Source organism: Zalophus californianus, chromosome 7, assembly GCF_009762305.2.
Source record: "Zalophus californianus isolate mZalCal1 chromosome 7, mZalCal1.pri.v2, whole genome shotgun sequence".
Classification (NCBI taxonomy): Eukaryota; Metazoa; Chordata; class Mammalia; order Carnivora; family Otariidae; genus Zalophus; species Zalophus californianus.
The window spans coordinates 120,111,522-120,130,006 of NC_045601.1; the positions used below are offsets into that span (position 1 = coordinate 120,111,522).

At 40.0% G+C, this 18,485-nt stretch overlaps 1 protein-coding gene across 4 annotated transcripts in view; it reads right to left on the reverse strand.

Annotated features, from left to right (window-relative positions):
* EXOC2 (exocyst complex component 2) overlaps positions 1-12,601 on the reverse strand; it is a 279,473-nt gene extending 266,872 nt beyond the window's left edge. For 3 of the 4 annotated variants that reach the window (XM_027603387.2, XM_027603388.2, XM_027603385.2), the window contains exon 1: positions 12,471-12,601. The gene's annotated coding sequence lies outside the window, so the exon portion shown is untranslated. The remainder of the gene's footprint in view (positions 1-12,470) is intronic. The other variant, XM_027603386.2, reaches the window with a different exon arrangement.
* Positions 12,602-18,485: the final 5,884 nt, after the last annotated feature.

The following is an 18,485-nucleotide window of genomic DNA, read 5'->3' on the forward strand; positions in this document are numbered from 1 at the left end:
CAGTTCTGTGAAAAATGTTGTTGGTATTTTGATAGGCTTGCATTGAATCTGTAGGTTGTTTTAGGTAGTATGGACATTTTTACAACATTAAGTCTTCCAATCTGTGAGCATGGTATGTCTTTAAATATGTCTGTGCGGTCTTCAATTTCTTTCATCAATATTTTCTAGTGTTGAGAGTAAAGTCTCTCACTTCCTTTGTTAAGTTTATTCCTAGATATTTTATTCTTTTTGGTACAATTGTAAATGGAATTGTTTTCTTAATATCTCTTTTGGCTACTTTCTTATTAGTGTATAGAAACAACAGATTTCTGTATATTAATTTTGTATCCTGTAACTTTACTGAATTCATTTATTAATTCTAACAGTTTTTTGGTGGCATCTTCAGCGATTTTTTTTTATAGTATCATGTCATCTGCGAATAGTGATGGATTAACTTCTTCCTTACCAATCTGAATGCCTTTTATTTCTTTTTCTTGTCTGACTGCTGTAGCTAAGACTTCCAGTACTGTGCTGAATAAAAGTGGTGAGGTGGATATCCTTGTCTCATTCCTGATCTTAGGGGAAAAGCTCTCAATTTTTCACCATTGAGTATAATGTGAGCTATGGAACTGTCATATAAGGGCTTTATTATATTGAAGTATATTCCCTCTAATCCAACTTTGTTGAGAGTTTTTATCATGAACAGATGTTGGATTTTGTCAAATATTTTTTCTGCATTTGATTTAGATAAATACATGTTTTTTTATCCTTCATTTTGTTAATGTGGGGTAACATGTTGATTGATTTGGGAATACTGAGCTATCCTTACATCCTGGAATAAATCCCACTTGATCATGGTTAATGATCCTTTTAATGTACTGTTGAATGTGGTTTGCTAATATTTCGTTGAAACTTAAAACATATTCTTGAAATGTGACCAATGAATAAAATAATCCAAACCATGGGGATTATTAGGCATGAAGACTTCCATAATTACAATGATTTATTTCCACAAAGGGAAAAAATATAGAAACATTCCAAACAACTAGAAAATGATGTATCTAAAATGTGACGGTCCATCCAAGGAAATATTATGCAGCAAGTGAAATATGAAAAGCATGTCAGAGCAAGAGAATACTTATAACAAATCAGTTTTTAAAAAGAGACATATACATGTATATATGTAAATATATAAATCTGTATGTATTTAGGGAACCATTTAGCATCTTAGAATACTTATTTCTAGGAACTTTTTCTGTACATTTTAAAATCATTTTGTGTACATATGTGTATATAATATATTATGAACCCTCCTTGGGACAGTCTCCTGACCAGATGTTTGGAAAAATTTCAGCCTGCTTATCAAGTGACCTTTCCTGGACAAGAGCTTATTGTGAAGGGAAAATCGACCCAAGGGACATCACTCTAGCACAGAGAGCTTCTATTAGAAAGGCAACTGTGATCCAAAACCTGGAGGTCTATGGTCTGGACCCATATTTGGTGGCTGCCATCCTCCAGCACAACGCCAGACTAACACTACCATCACTCCTTCCCCGAAAGCCAAGGACAACCTACAGGTCAAAATTTAGGGAAACCAGGTCGACTATCTCAGCTGGCTGTTGCTCAAAAAGTATCAGCTTCATTGAAAATACATCCAAGGCTGAGAAAAGGCCCCCCAATCTGGCAAGAAGTGACAGGCTCTTGTTTCATGTAATGTATCCAGTGGAAATCCACTCTCAGCTGGATATTTATATGAACATTTTCAGCTTTTGCAAATAAAAATATGTAATTATTTTTAAATATACGTTACACTTATAAATATGTATTATATAATTTTTATATAAATTATGATTTTAAAATATACAGAAAAAGTTTCTGAAAGTATTCTAAAATGCTAAATGGTTTTATTAATAGTGGTAGTATCATCAGAGATTAAACAGTTTGTCCAAAGTCACAGCTGGTAAGTAGTAAAGTTGAGATTCAAAACCAGGCCTTAGCTCTATGCTAATCTAACTCTCCATGTGATTTTTTTAACCGATTATTATGAAAATTTTAAACATACATAAGAGGTTAGCATAATGAACCTCCATGTTCCCAACACATTTTTATGTTGTTTTTGAGCCAGTATTTTAAAGCAAACCCCAAACATATCGTAACATCCTAAATATTTTAGTTTGTATCTCTACGATGGACTTTTTACCCCACCTGAAATCATTTTTTCTATGTTGTCTCAAAAATTGTTACAGTTGAGAGGCACCTGGGTGGCTCAGACAGTTACGCTTCTGACTCTTAATTTCAGCTCAGGTCGTGATCTCAGGATCATGGGATCAAGCCTTGTGTCCACCCATAGTGTGGACTGCTTAAGACTCTCTCTTTCTCTGCCCCCCACCCTTAAAAAAACTGTTAGAGTTGATGTGTTAGAATCTTGATCTAACCAATGCTATTAGAAAAAAAAAGAAAGACAAAGCCTACCTTTGTACAAGTATATTTGCTTGTATGAATATGGAGAAAGGCTGAAATGAATAGACACCAGTTCAAACATGGCCTCTAATTGTAAGGCCCCAGAGGTGAAAAGCTTGATATTCTATTACCTCTTCCATAAAGAATTACCTGAAAATCAGAAATTCTAATATGTAGGGCGAAATCTTTAATATGTGTCCTTTTCCGAAAAATATTTTTAACGTCTAAATCAAAATTAGTTGGACCTTTCATAATTCTTTGCATTAGAAAAAAAAACTTATTTTTTTTAAAGATGTTATTTATTTATTTGACAGAGAGAGACACAGCAAGAGAGGGAACACAAGCAGGGGGAATGGAAGAGGGAGAAGCAGGTTTCCCGCGGAGCAGGGAGCCCGATGTGAGGCTCAATCCCAGGACCCTGGGATCATGACCTGAGCCGAAGGCAGACGCTTAACAAACTGAGCCACCCAGGCGCCCCGAAAAAATACTTATTTTTCAACCATCTTTTATTTCTATAAAAACCAGGTCAAAACTGACTTAAGTTTGATTTTTCAATTGTCAAAATCCACACATAAGTAAGAAGGGCAGAACTGAAAATATATAAAAAGATTCCACTTTTCGATTCTAAATAATGAACAATCCAAAGAGCAATTTTTGTCTTAGATTTAAAGATGAACTTGGGGGAGCCTGGGTGACTCAGTCGATCAAGCGTCTGCCTTCAGCTCAGGTCATGATTCCAGGGTCCTGGGGTCAAAGCGAGCATCGAGCTCCCTGCTCGGGGGGGGGGGGGGGGGGGGGCCTGCTTCTCCCTCTCCCTGCCGCTCCCTTTGCTTGTGCTCTGTCAAATAAATAAATAAAATCTTTAAAAAAAAAAAAAAAAGATGAACTTATATTCAACAAAGATGCATTTAAAAATGCTATTTTAAAAATGCTGCCAAAGTATTGTAGCTCGAAAGACACTGTTTCTCTGCCCTTGAAAGAGAATCAACTGGTGCTGAGGCCAATTGCCACTTCAGTTACATAGAGCAAAACCCTACTCCTTTCCCTGTTCAGTGTTCATTCCTGGAGGATTTAGCCCGATAAAAGCAAAGACAGGAATAGAGGGATTTGGCTCAATCAGGATTTATCCTTTTAGAGTTCTAGATCAAATTTCAAAAGCCAGTTAGCAATGACACTGGTCAATTCAAGACAGGTTGGGAATAGGTCCCTGCATGACTGACTGCTACAAAGAATGGCTGGGTGACTGACAGACAATACACACACAAGGCATTTCTATCAAATATAAGCCTAGAGCATTTCACAGCTTCTGTTAAAAATTTCTGAGTTTCTGAAACATAAGTTCAATTCTATTTATAATGTTTACTTGACTATACCCATTACTTACCAATGTTTTCTTTCTGTATATATAGAATTTTCTCGTTAGGTAAAAGACATAGGGTAATGACTGACACTATGCACATATTTTGCCATAATCAACATAAAAAGTTACATAATATGATTGTATTTATATAAAAATTCAGAATAAGTAAACCCATAAAGACAAAGTAGATAAGTGATAGCTAGAGGAGGGGTAATGGAAAAGGATTGATAGTGGGCTCAAGGTTTCTTTTTGGAGGAAAATGTTCCAGGATTAGATAGAAGTGATGACTGCACAACTTTGTAAATACAGTAATTTTGCTTCAGAATTCTTGGGGGCATTAGGTTATCATTTTCACTGCAAACATAGAATAGAACCCCCCAAAAATGGACACAAGAGGAAATACAAGATGATAGCATTAAAAAGAAAAAAAAAGCATTTGACACTACCTAATTTCCTAAAGTCTTCTGATTTAAGACCAAAGGAGACTAAAGGAAGACCTTGGCCTTGGTCAGGACTGAAAGGGTGTCAGGGAGTAGGGAAGACTTTACCCTCCCAGTGATGGAAACTGAGTTCATTTACTGAAATTCAGGGTTAAAAATAACAAGGAAAGTTGTTGAACAATAAGCTACATATATTAACCCCTCTGGAAAATATCAGTGGCCTAGACTTTCTAGTCCTGGACAATACATCAGTAACACCAGCTCCATTCCAGCAGGACTGTGGGGAAGATGGGGAAATAAAGAAGCTAAACAATGCAAAATCCCAAGTGATATTAATAGTCTAGTGTTTACTAAATGACAAAATACTTGACCACCTCAACAATAATGTTCAGAAGAGAGGAATAAAATCAAGACACTACTGCTAATTTATTTACAATGAAAGAATTAGAAAAAAAATTGTCCTAAATTTACACTATTGCATAAAAAGTTTCACTTGTCTCAACCTGTCAAATCTTTATTATGAAATAAACCAGTATCACTGCTGACAAATATAATAACTACAGTAAACAGGCATGCCAAAATCAATGTAGATTTTCAAAAAGGGTCAAGGTATCAACCGTCAGCTTAAATTGGTTAATTTTATTAAAATGGTTAAACATGACAGGCTGTCACAAAACTCCCAGATTCTTTTACATGAGCACAGTGGACTACTTTGACCCAAATTTTGTATAATAGCTTTCCCAATTTCTAAAAGTACATTAACTTTGTCACTTATCTTAAAATTTCTGCTTTACTTCTCTAGCTCGACCTCAAAAGAAACTTCTACAAGGCCATATATCTTGACATAGTGAAAGCAATATAATCACAGCACTCAGCAGTGCTATTAACATTTCTGAGCCACAAGGGATTAAATAGGCAGATGCTATGGAAAGTGCCTGTTGGGAGAGGACAGGCGCAGAGTTGAGACTGCACCACAGCTGGGAGGGATTGAAGCTGCTAGCTATGGAATCAAGCTTAGGAGAAACTCTGGGCACAATTCCGGCATCCGAAATAAATTAAAGTAAACAGTCTTGCTCTCTCTCATCCACCCTGTTAGCAGCCTCTCGACTGAGTGGAGACCACACACTCAGACCACACAGCGCCAGCTGAACTCCTCGCACGCAACATCTACAAGCTGTCACTCTGCAGCACAGAGGGGAAAAGGAGGGGGGAGAGGGTTGAGGGGGGTGAGAAAAGAGAGAAGGAAAGAGGGGGAGGGGAGAGTGGCAAATCTCCTTTACATACAGCTGGACTGCTTGATACGTGGTTTGGAGAAAGGGAAAAACCTCCCTGAGAAAACAAGCTGGCCGTGGCCTTGTGTATCCCTGACCTATACTCCCCCATATCAATTTAGTAGCTGATGAAGGATTAACAAAGCAGGCATTTAACATCAATTAACCTCCTATCCATCACAGGTCAAAAGAGAAAATTACCATTATAAAAGCATTTCATTAAAATAAAGAGGAAAGGCCACATTTTTTATAATTTATAATATATACTTAAATAAGTGCATTTTCTTTTAGATTTATATTATATTAGTTTTAACCCGTCTGCCTCTTTTCCTTTAATGAAGCACAAGAAATGAATTTACAGTGTTTTTGCAACAGAGGTCAGAAAATTTTAATTTTATAATTTTCCCATATTTCATTGTGACGCAATCGTTAATTTTCCCAAATACTTACTGGTAGAATAAAAGATGGAAAATTATTTTTTACAAAGCTTCAGACTAAAAATACATTAAGAAATAACTAGTAGCAGTGATATTAGGAAAAAAGAAACAGAAAAATGGAAACACAAAAGTAGCCTTAGAATGATTAACAAGATTTTTTTTTACTACTTATTAAAGACGAATTTTGCTGATTTTAAGAGCTAACAAGAAATGTGAAGAAACCAAGTAATCTTATCCTGTCAGGTCAGCTAAAGGGATAAGACCAGGAGTTGGAATAACATAAATTCTGATTCACTGAAGACTTGGAGAACCTTCACCAAATAGGCCAAGGAAAGCCTGATGTTAAAGCACTATTTTCTTAGATCAGTCCACAAAAAAATAATAGCAACAATTAAAAAAAAAAAAAACCTCCCAAACTCCACCCCTCCCCATGCTACTCAAGTTAGCATCACCAGGGAACAAATCAGAAATACAGAATCTCAAGACCCCAACCCAACCCCACCTACATTTGAGCCAATTCTGTGCACATTAACATTTGAGAAGCACTAGATAGACTTATCCTGTCCAGAGCCATCATGGATCCAAAGGATCCCAGAAAAATCTCATTGCAGAGATGCCTAGAGAGTTTCAACAATAAAATTACACTCAACTAGACTCTCAGGCCACCCAGCAACAGAAGCAAACGTAGAATTCACCACATCCTCCTTGAGTCATGTTCAACCTATCCTAGAATAGACTGGCCTCTTCGGGCTGGGCTGGGCTAACCCCAGAGGGATCTCCTAGAGATATTGGAAAAGGGTTTTAAAGAATGGTAATTTATTTCCTTCAGTTTTCTGTAAACTCAGACTCTACTTTTCCTGTGCAGGGTCAAGGTCAAGCTATCTCAGCACAGCGACACACTTTACCATCTAAGGGCACAGGGTGGGACAAGTCTCAGAGACAGGGTCATGAACTCTTCCATCTAGCTTTCTAAATTAATCATCTCTCTCCTGCATCTCAAAACCATGGTCAAAAAAATATAATCATGCATGAATCTGAAAGGATGTATAGGGTATAAATTGTGCTAAGAATCACTGGTCTCAGAAGGAACATCTGCAGAAAGGAAGGACTGAACGAACAGATAAAGCATCCCTATTTTCCCAGCTCTCGCTTTAGACTTCTTTCCTTCATCACTCCTACAAACAAAATATAATTTAAATATACTATGTTTTTAAGTGAAAACATAAGTTTTTATGCTTTAATTCATCTGGGAATAAAGAGCAATTTAAAAAATACAACAGATAAATGGCACATATATACATACATACACACACACACACACACACACACACACACACACACACACACGAAAAATACCTTCACTCCTGCTATAATGTTTGGGATTAAAGGGAAGGGGATGTACATGAAGTGACTAGGAAAAATACTAGAAGCAAGATAGTATACAGGGGAAAAGCCTGACGATTTGGCTCTCTAGAGCTCCCACATAACTGACCTGTTACATAAATACTTGAGTTCCCAGCTAATCTCCTAAAACGAGCACTGGATTTCATCTTAATTGGAAGACTTAATTAAAAGTCTCCTCCTTTATTTCCCAGAAACTATAAAATCTCCTGCCTTAGCAGGCTAAGTCTTCCTAGAGGACAATGACCTTCACTACAATTCAAGCCAAAGCTTCATGCTGGTTCTCTAACTCATGCCACTAGACATTGATGACATACTGAAAATGAAATAGGCTAATGCAAATCCACTCCCTCTTCTACCACCCTCCAAAAACACAAACAAAAACAAAAAATTCAAAGAAGAAACACTACTTAATGGAACAAGGAACAGTAGTTCATGTAAAAGCATAGCATCATTCATTCATCAGTCTATTGCCAACTGTACCCATGTCCCTTACCATTCCCTCTTTATTATATCTACATTGGGTGAGCAAAACTTTAGTTCTTGATATTTTATAAAACATAATTTTTTTCAGAAAAGAAAAAAAAAGTGTCCTGGTGTGTTTTTGTTTGTTTGTTTTTTCAGAAAGATCATGTCGACAATACTGACGAAGTCATTATCAAATAAAATTTATTTCTATCTTTGTTTAGTCCATCAAGAAGGTTTGGGATATATACAGAGATTGGTCACCCAGCACCTCAAAAGGTGACACTGCTGGATTCCTCGTTAAAGAGATAAATTAGAATTTGGAATAGGTAACCTTCAGATTGTTCAGTCAAAACAAATATTTATTAAGGACTTGCTATGTCCCAAGCACTATACTAGGGAAATGACAGGAACAAGATTTTGTGACAAGAAGGTCAGGGATTACCCTGACCTTCAGGAGAGTGATGGGTACTAAAACCAGAAAGCAGTGGGATAAGTGAGAAATTGAGTATAAATAACTATTTAAGAAATCTGCCTGGGAAAGAAAGAGAAACTTTAACAGAGGAATGTGAAATCAAAGGAGAATGCTACTTTTGTACTGTTATTTTTCTATTTTGCTTTATTGTTGTCTGTCTCTAGGCATGTTTAAAGGCTGACAAGAATGAGCCTTTGGCAAGTACTCTCAAAGGCAAGAGTGGATGGGGTACAGAGATCTGTCTTAGGGTAAATGCAATCTCTTTCACTGTAACTGGAGAAAGAGGGAAGGTTTTTTGGAAGAAAGAGCATGGGATTCTCCACTGATAGTTCTATTCGTTGTGAATTAGGTGGCAAGATTATCTGCTAAGAGTATAGATTATGTGAAAGGATGAGAGCTTTGAGAATAGGAAATGCTTAAAATAGATTCTGCAGAGAACAGAAGCATGAACTGACATGGAAAACTCTAGAAAATTCTTTGATGGCCAGTTGAGAATGGTGATCATGGATCTACAGGAGTACAAATCTAGATGCTAGATTTTCCCCTGCTGGTTTCAGCAGCTCAGTTCAAGCACTAGAGAAGGTAAAGAGCTGAAATGGTCAAGGGCTGAGAATTTGCCGCCAAATGCTACAGAAGGATAATGATACAATTGACCATTCCGATATGAGAGTGACCAAAGATGAGGTAAAAGAGTAGGTGTAATGGAGGTAATTGAATAAGACACTAAGCAAGGAGTGGGAGATCAGAGATCTGAGTTTTGGATTTCAGAAGCGGACCAGTTTCAGGTGGGGGCACTTCAGTCCTGCCCCCCAACTCCCAAGCACATCTCTGGCAATAGCCATACCTCTCTGCTGTGGCTCCAGCTCTCAGCAGGCTGTAGTTTGTCGTTTTGTTCCTTTTACTTGTCAAGTTTCTCTTTGGGCCTCACTACCCCTTATTTGTTCCCTAACCCTGCCCACACCTCTGCAAGTAGTCTCTTTATTAAAACCTCCTTATTTGAACCATCTGGCATGAATTCTGATTCCTGCTGAGACCCTCATTTATTCAGATACACATCATGTCAATCACATGGGGCTTTCATTAAAATTAAACTAAAACCAAATACTCCTGGCTTTTAGTCTTGTTTTGTCTTTCGGTAAAATTATAATACAGTGAAATTTAAAATCATCTACCCTCCAATATCACATAACTTTATAAGTGGAAAAGGTCTTTAAAAATCATCAAATCTTACAGATGAAACTATGAGCCAACCTTGCCAAGAACAGCACAGCCAGCAAGTAGCAAAGGGAGAATTCATTCATCGTTGCACAATGATTACTGAATGCTAACTTTGTGCCAGGCACCACTCTAGGTGCTCACTTGAATCCACCTTATGCAGCTTACACTCTAATTAACTAAATTCCAGGTTTCCCAAATCCCAGTGTCCACTCTTCTTTCCACTACTGGCATCAAGACTTATTTTAAGAAGGATACAGTAAGTAGAAGGAATTATTAAAATCAAAACCAGAAATTAAGACTGGGATGTACCCCAGTCTTAAATATTACCAACAGTATTAAGTTAAAGAATGTTCATGAAGCTTTTGAACAAGTCTAATACAATTTACCTGGGGGGGAAAAATGCATGATAAATCAGTTCCAAACTCCTCTGCCTTACCTTCAAGGCACTCCATAATCCAAAACGCACTTACTTACCAGCCTACGGGCCTTTGTTTTCGGTGTACCACCCAGATATTCCTGTGCCTTCCCTATGAAGGGCCACATCCTCCCCATCAAGGTCTGACCTCTGTCTAACCCCACCAAATCCTTCCCTTCTCTGAATTCTTGCTGTACTTACACTCAATATTATAGTTTAGTTCTTAGCTATTCTTTAATTGAGAGAGCAAAAATGCCCCTTCTGAATCTAGCCTAATATTTTATTTCTAATGTGTCAGTCATACGCTAAAATTGGGAGATACAAAAATGACCAAGACTAACCTCTGTCCAGCCAGAACTTAGCCTTTTGACAGATTATATAAATACCAATAATACCTATAGTCCTTAAGACAATACAGGGATAGGACAGTGCTAACTGGTTATAGGATTCACTAAGCTGGAAAATTTCAAACCAGGAAGAGCTCTTACAGATACTCTAGTTTTATATATTCCCTGACTACAAGAAAAAGGAAACTGAAGACCAAAGAGGCTAAGCCCATGCTAGGAAACAGGTGAGTGGTAGCTCACAGACCAGTATGTGATTGCTTTCACTCCTAAGCCAAAAAACCTTTTGACTCCCTAATTTTCAAACTGAGAGCCAAAGATGACTATGGGTGTGTCCACAGCTTCAAGAGTCCTATTTCTCTACAATTACTTTAAGTTTTTGTGTATCAAGAATAATTATTTTAAATTAACATAAACATACACTGAACCATGCCACCATGCAATTTCACCAGGCACTCCAGGAGATCCATGAACATATTCCTCACCAACTGAGAACAATCAAACATTCTAGCATACTGCTTAGCAGAGTGATCAATGTTATTTCCCATACCAGTCAATTTCAAAATCCTCTCTACTCAACATTGGTCTAAAACTTATCTTTTCAATAAACATTTATGCTCCTGCAATGTGGTAGGTACTGTACTAGGATCCTGGCTACATAAACATGAATAAATTGGAGAATGCGTGAAAAAGTAATTAAAAGACTAAGTAACTAGCATTTCTAATATACCATGGCCTAATCCTGCCATTCCCTGACACTAGAAATTATCCCAAGTCCTTTATTAGAAGACTGCCTTTGCAAAACTTTTTGAGTACCAATTTCATTTCCCATAAGATTCATACATAACAGGCTCTCAAATATTAGAGGAATGAATGAAAACTTAACTAAGCAGGTTAATAATCATCTTTTCAAAAGGTGATAGTTCAAAATTATATTCAGTCAGAAAATTAAATGTTTGACATGAAAAAAAGAAATTTCTGAAACTTCCAAGAGTTATTCCAAATTACACTGGGAAATCCTCTGCTTCTCTGCTTAAATTAAGTTCCCACATAAACAGAAGAGAACATTTGAGTAGTAAGCACACATCATCCTCTTTCTATTATCACCCTTTGAGTCAACATCTTTTAACACACAGATGATCCTCAGGAAACTTTTGACTTTCAGTTTCTTTGTTAGTACAGTCAGTTACACAAAGCCTGGCCAGAATATACTGACTTTTATAAATAAAATATTATTATGTATTAGGAGACTGAGCCACATAACCTTAGTTAGAACTAGCTTTTCAATATAGTGCATCCAAACGATTTTATTAAGGTGTGGCTGATTCTTTTTTTTTTTTAAGGTGTGGCTGATTCTTAAGTATTTTTAAAAGTTTTGTCAGTTCACTCAGATTCTTAAAAAAAGAAACTTTCTCATACTTATTATTATGACTGACCTTTACCGATTAAGAATAGCTTATTTCCATTTAAAGACAAGCTTTTCAAGATCAGTTTCTTGGAAATTTAGGAAGTGTCTATTTACAAAATCTTGTGATACCAAGTTAAACATCACCAGGCTTAAATGAGAGATGACACCGTGTTTGGGTAGGGCAGGCTGTAGAGCTTCAGTGCATGGTCTCAGAGAAGTTAAAAAACTGAGTAACTACAGGCTAGTTACATAACCACTCTGGGCTTCCGTTTCCCCATCTGTAAAATGGTGATAATATAGAGCATCTACCTCTTGTAAGGAGTGAACCAGTCAGTAAATGTAAACGCTTAGAAGAGTGAATAAAGGCACGTAGGCAATGCTCAGTATAACTCTAATTTGATGCAAACCTAAGCAAAACATGACTCACATTCGCTCTTCGCGAATAAATTCTTACACCTGGCACAGTGACAACTACGCAGGGCGCAAGGGGCCGTGGGAGGCCGACTACAACCAACCCGTCGAGGGTCAGTGCTCTGGAGGCCCACGCCCGGCGCAGGGATGGGGTACTCTGGGCCTCTAGCAGGTGCCCAGGGAGGGCGCGGAAGTGGGGACAGGAACCGCGCCGCGCCTTCCTCCTCCAGGGACTGGAGAGCGGTGCAGGAGGTGGACACCGGCGCTGACGGACCACTTCCACCCGCCTCTCCGGGAGCGAGGCCAGCCGCCGGCGCCCGCCGTCCTGCCTGTCCATGCCTCCCCAGTCTGGCCCTCAGCCAGGGCCTCCAAGCTCCAAAACATACCTCAGGCCTGCCTGCCGCCCCCTACGGCCCGCAACGACAAAGCTCCCAGCGACTCTCGCGAAGAGATCCCGGGCAGCTGCGGCCCCAACCGCCGGCGCCTTCACTTCCGCCCGCTGAGAGCGCCGAGGGCGTCGATCCTCCGGGTAGTCGAGCACCGAGTCCTAGATGGGCCAAGCCGCTCTGGGAGGGGCGGGGCCGGCTTCCTGTAGGGCTGGAACTGGGGCTGGTGGAGCTGGCTGGAGGGTTGTGGGGTGGGGCTAAGGTGGCGGGGGGCGAGGAGGATGCGACCCCAAGGGGAGCGCCGCCTGCGGCGTCTGTGCGGTGCCGTCGGATCACCTCAAGGAGGACGCAGGATGACACTTGGTCCGTTTCTGGTGGACTCTGCACCGGGTCAGGTCGATGTCGCTCCTACCTAGGCCCTGGGAGGCCAGGTGACGCTCGAAAGTCACAGGACCTTAGAAATTGTGTAGGAGAATGCCGGGCTACAATCTGGAGACTGAAGAGTTGATGATTTACTTAGGGAACACCTCCCTCGGCTAAGCGCTGTGCAGGGCATTAGATATTACAAAGGTGACTAAAGGCAGTCACTTCCTTTCAGGATCTCGCTGGGCTGAGGATAAAATGTGGCATGGTAAGAGGAAAAACAATGTCACTTAGGGAGAGAATGCCACAGTCTAGACAAGAAATGACTGGCCTGCCCTGAAGAGACAGTGGTGGAGATGGAGGGAAAGTGGTGTCTTCTGCTTTATTAGCAAAAGATGCATTAAGGTCATCCGTGAAGATGGAGGATGGGAGGCATGGGAGGTTTGAGGAGAAATGGTGAAATCTTTGTCTTGGATATTGTGAAAAAAATTATTAGGAAAATGTGGCAAGATTTACAGGCAGGGCTGAAAGCCCTCTTGGGATGTGTAGTCCTCAATTTAAAATGAAAGCAGTCAGCATACTTGGGTATGTTTTGGCTGCCCTGGTGTAGGTAGAGAATTAGGAAATTAGTTGTAAGTGAGGATTCAGTCTTACACGGCAGAAGGAGCAGGGAACAAAGGAGTTGAAATTCTCTACAAAGAAATGTTATTATGGAGGACCATGGAGCTTAAACTCATGTGACAGGGTATTTAGAGGGATTGTTCTGGCTGTCCTGGAATTGGCCACTTAGACTATAAAAGGTGTCAGGTAAGTGATCATATGTCCCACTCTGCATGAGAGAACTCTGGTTGTTTTTTTTTTTTTTTTTTTTTTTTCTGTTATCCTGACCTAACAAGAGTGCCCCTGCCCAAATGTCCCTGTTTGGACAATATGTAGTCACACTAAAGTCACTCCACATTATAAAGAGAGCCCCCAAACAATTGAGATCAGACACCTCTTCAAAGCTTAGAAGGGATTCTCCCAAGTGGCTCTAAGCAGGCAGGCTCTCTGCTGACCTGAGGCATACAGGAGCCTGTTTGCTATCAGAGTGGAGCTGAGCATAGGGACAAAGTTCTTGAAAGAGGTGGCCTGCCATTGGGACTATACATGATAATGAGCATGCTGTCTGCTTTTGGTCTAGAAATTCTCGAAAGTATGAGACCTGTTTAAGTAACCAGTTACAGTTAAATGGAAAAGAGGGTAGTTGTAAGGCAGAGGCACAACCATGGAGAAGCTTTTGGCCATCTCTCACTCTAAGAACTCAGACATGTGCCTCACACAAACTTCATCTTTGGCCGATTTGTATGTCTCACGTGAATGCCCACAAGAGAGCATCCACAGCAGAGGGGCTCAGAATATCCAGGATGATTTGACCACCCTCTGTCCTGGGCCACCCCAGTGTTTATATAGTGGGCCTATGAGTGGTATAGCCATGGTAGCAGGGAGGGAGCTACACAGACACCTTTCAACAAGGTGTTGAAAGATCCAGATAGTGTATCCACTCTCTCCAGCTGCAGAGGCCAGTGCAATCACTAGGCAAGTTGATTTATTCAGACCCAGGTACATATCCTGGGTTTTGGTTTGTCTTCCCTGCCTGCAGAGCCCTGACAAGCATCACTATCCAGTTACTCACAGTGTCTTATTTATAATGGGATTTCCCATTGTAACACCTGGGACCAGGAACACCCTTAAGAGTGAAAGAGGTATGACAAAGAGGACAATACAAGATCTACTAATTCTACCATACATCACATACCCAGAAGCTGCCACCCTGAGAGAACATTAGAATGGCCTCTTAAAGGCAAGCTAAGGCTCCATCTTGGAGAGAACATTTTTCAGGGCTGAGATGCTGTGCTATGGAATGCTCATTTTGAACCTAATACCAACATATGGTGCTGCGTGTCTAATAGAGTCCTGGCTCCTGTGGTGGGAGAGGATACTCTGCCAGGGGATAGATGGTTTCATTAAATCTAAAGGCCTCTCCTCATTTGGGTTCTTCATTTAGGCAACAAAAAATGATCCTTATGATCAGGAGGAAATAGGAACAGGGAGTATTTTTTCTAGAACTCAGGGCGCTCACTGGGCATCTTTTCCATGCATGGTGATAACAGTAAATGGGCAACGTGGCAACTTTGGCCTAACAAGGGCATGGCAATGGGCTCAGACCCTGCAGGTACAGAGGTCTGGATCACTTCATCAAGCAAGCAACATAGGCCAGCAGAAGTGCTAGATGAGGCTGAGGGGATTCTAGAATAGGTGATAAAGGAGGAAGATAATGAAATCACTATGGCCTCAGGACCAACTGTAACAGGAGCCCATAGCTCAACCTCTCAGTACTTCTGGTGTGGGTATGACTTGATATCAGCATGAGGAATTGGTGACAGAACAAAGTGAATACAACACAGCATGCAGGGGGTAGACAGTAGCAGAGGCTCTACCCATAGCTCTCTGCTGTCCGCTTTGCTCTCTGAAGCCTACTTTCCTGGAACGCGTACCCTTTTTGCCTCAGGGCTTTCTTCCTGGACACAGGGCATCCTGGAAATACTGGAAAATTCATTGGCTCAGATGCAGGCTTCAGCCAAAGATAGGCAAGAAGTTGGTGTATCCAGCTGCCTCAATCCTAGGTTAGCTCAAAGGCATGTTATCCAGCATATTCCAGAACCAACCTTGAGACAGAGCGCCCATGCCCTTAGGAATGCCTTCACAACACACCTTTTATTGGCTTCCTTCCCTTTCCCTCCTGACTTCCCCACTTCCTTTCTGTGTTTCCTGGTATCATCTCCCAAATTAAATACTAGCCCTTGAAACCATATCTCAGAGTCGGCTTCTGGGGGAAACCAGCCAAGATAGTCATTATCATAGACCAAAAACAACTTATATTTATTACAACTCAAATATCTGTATGTGCTGAGTTACAAACCTATTAGGGAAATATATCCTAAGAAAAGGTAATATTCTGTACATATGCTTTGAGTTGTGGGATTTAGCATGACTCATTATTCTTCCCTTTACAACAGAAGACATGTCAAAGTGTTGCTCCAGTGTGCAATAACTCAGCTGTCCCAGGATCATCCTTGTGAAAACACACAGAAAACATGAGTCAGAGACCTGGCAGCAGAGGTTGAAAGGAAATTAAGTCTTCTGTGTCCCTGGCAGTGATACCCTGCTTAAAATGAAACTAAACCCTTCACTTGTCTCCCTTTTGGGTCTCAGTGACACTGTTTCTCAAACAAGGCAATGCTGCCATTAAGCTGGTATGAATGGCTCTTGAGGATTCACAGATCTTTCCTGGATCAAAAGAATGACAATACTGTATTCCTGAAACAAACACTCAAAAGAGGAGAGAATCTTCTGCTGATATAAAAATTACTGGTGGTATCTTCTTTCTTTTTTACTTCAATTTCTGGTCCGTGTTCTGAAGCCAGCTGACAAATGTTAGTGAGTATATGAAGAAGCAAGCAGCAAATAATATCAGTAAACCTAAAATTGCAATAGTTGCTGTTGAGGCAATTCAACATCATCATATAACTATGACAGACAGAGTCCCTGTTTTTTAGATTTTTTTTTTTTTTACATTAAAAGAATACCTGAAGTGTTTCATACTGCATGGCCTATCAGTTTGTAATGGACCATACTTTATAGAATCTAATCCTCAAAACAACTGTAATTTGCCACATCTTAGTGATGCTTTTTACCAAAGACTGACAATTGTTTGGTCTCTTTTCTCATAGATTCTAAGCCCTTTGCTGGCAGATTTCTGTCTTAGTGTGCTGGGTCCCACAGAGCCTTACCATAGCCTATAAATATATTATTGTCTATTTGTTTACTTTTTTGTCGCCTTCCACTAGGATATAAGCTCCTTGAGGGAAGGGACTTTATATTGTGCACCCCTGCCTCACACATAGTAGGTGCTCAATGAATGTTTAATGAAAAACTAAAACTAAAAATAACAATACCTTATTACAGTAGCGGAGTTGGAGAGATGCCTGTTTCCAGCTATCTATTCTAAAATAGTCTTAATGATCACTTAAAGGCACAAAAGATGAGCAAAATTTGATATGTAAGTCTTGACTATATGAACATGGGAGATATTTCACCCAATACCACCGAACTTTGTCATCTTTTGCTGGTGTCTTTTACGGTTTAAGATCGCGAGGACAATTTTACATCTTTCAAGGTGGTAATAATTACGACTCTGTTGTAGCAGTTCCCGGATTGGGCCTATTGGTTAAGGAAGCCCCTTGCATCATTTTGTTTTTACCTTAATCTTGCTATTGCATAATTCTAGCAAATACCTTTAGGTAGATTTTAACATCTGTATTTCTTGTCAGCTCTAGAGCGCCATATGTGCAAAGTCCTCAAAACAGTCAAATGTCTCCACTCAATTTTACAGCAAAGTAGAGCTCTGTGCTTTTCTGTTTACTTGCTATTTGCATATTTTATTAAGAAAACTATAAATAAAACTGGACTACATAGGGATATGATGTTTCAATAGTGTTACTCCAACCATACGGCCACATCACTGCCGCCCAGCACAATGATGCAGCTGTGTTTACCACCTGTGTTTATACTGGGGTGCCTCTGGCAGTAGGTTGTATCTGTAGGTGGTCTGGAGGAGAACACAGAAATCGAGGAAAGTCAATCACCACCAGAGAAATATGAGAGATAATGAACCTACAGAGAGGGATCTGGGTTAGAATGTGAAATGACTCATTTCAGTGGCCAGGGGGTCTCCCTTCCCTGACAGGCCTACCCTGCTGCTGCAGAGTGGGCAGGGGTAATCTGAGTTCTATGATTTTCTGTGAATAGGAATTTAGACCTCTTTATGTTCTGAATGAAGAATTTATAACAACATAACATTTTCACTTATTTTAAATTGCTAGATGGTTGGCATTTTTTGTTTTGGGTTTTGTGTGTGTGTTTGTAGAGGTGTTTTATCTTTTAACGTTTTCCACTTGAGGTTCCTATATACTTCAGTGGGAGCAAGGTCAATTTGCATTTTATCATTAGTGTCTGCAGTCATAGAAAAAACACAGAAAATGGTACCATATTCCCAGTGTATTCCACTGACATGGAATTTCCCCTATTAGTCTGGGGCTTAAGGCAGCAGGCCAGCTGGTTTGCTGTCAAGAAACATCACCCCATTGGGAGCAGGTGCACCAGTTACAGTTTCACTTACAGGTAGAGAACCATGTTGCTGGCTTCTGGACTTTTGTATAGGATTGGAAACCTATCGACACTCCTTCACGAAGGCTTCCCTTCTCCCAGGAGTTTCAGAAATGCCTTGCATAATATTCGAGTGCCTGGCTTCACATCTCATTTCTTTTTGTTCTAAGATGACAATTTTTATCTGAGTCCCTTCATTACTCAGATAACGCATTGGTTTCCCACAAACCCAATAAAAGATGTTAAATTCCCTAAAGGCAGTTTTCTCTGTGTTCAGTAGATTTCACTGAAAACTACTTCAGTAGTTTACACTGTTAGCTCAGCTGCACTCCCCTTATAGGTATTGAATGTGGTTCCTGAAGGTGATTACAAGCTCAGTGTGCAGGACACCCACTCAGCGTGCCCACTGCGGCTGTCTCCCGGCTGCTCACAACTGCGTGTCCTGGA